Source organism: Asparagus officinalis, chromosome 10, assembly GCF_001876935.1.
Source record: "Asparagus officinalis chromosome 10, Aspof.V1, whole genome shotgun sequence".
In the NCBI taxonomy this organism is placed as follows: Eukaryota; Viridiplantae; Streptophyta; class Magnoliopsida; order Asparagales; family Asparagaceae; genus Asparagus; species Asparagus officinalis.
The window spans coordinates 10809676-10810424 of NC_033803.1; positions in this window are offsets into that span (position 1 = coordinate 10809676).

Sequence of the window (749 nt, forward strand, 5' to 3'; positions counted from 1 at the left end):
TTAAATATATATAACAAGTTTATTAACACAATTAACAAGTTTATTAACACAAACATTATACATCATGGCTTACAACAAAAATTATAATTCAGAAAGAGTTAAAAATTAAATATATCATGGCAAATTACTTACGAAGTTGGAGGATTATTGCATTTAGAAGAGGTAGGCTTTGATTTTGAAGAATTCGAAGACGTCGACTCTTTCAATTTGTTCGAAGCCATGAGGGCAGACGTCGAGGGCTTGGTCGAGCTCCGGAGGCGGCGATGAACCTGAGGGCTGAGCTCGAATGCCGTCGGAGGCGTGGCTGATGACGAGGGCTGAGCTCGATGGCGAGGAGGAGTAGACAGCGATGACCCGGCGGTGACGCTCAGCGGCGGTGATTTCGGTCGCTGGAGAGGAGGAGGGGAGGTGATGGCTAGGGTAAGGGGACGGCGGCGACGCTGAACGGGGACGTCGAGGGCTTGGCCGAGCTTGGGCGGCGGCGCTTTCGGGCGGTGGTGAGGAGGAGGGGGTCGGTGATGGCGCGATCTGAGCGGGAAAGAAGAGAGAAGGGTAGGGATTTTGGGGGGAAGGGATTTTCAGCGAAGGGCTCAGATCTCTTTATTGGGTTTATAATAAACCGCCCAGATCGCGCATCCTCAGAGCCGGCCTACGGAGTCACCGCAGATTCACTTTTTCCATATATATATATATAACCAAATACGTGTATGTGTGTATATGATTGAGCTTAGAGTACCAACACACATAAT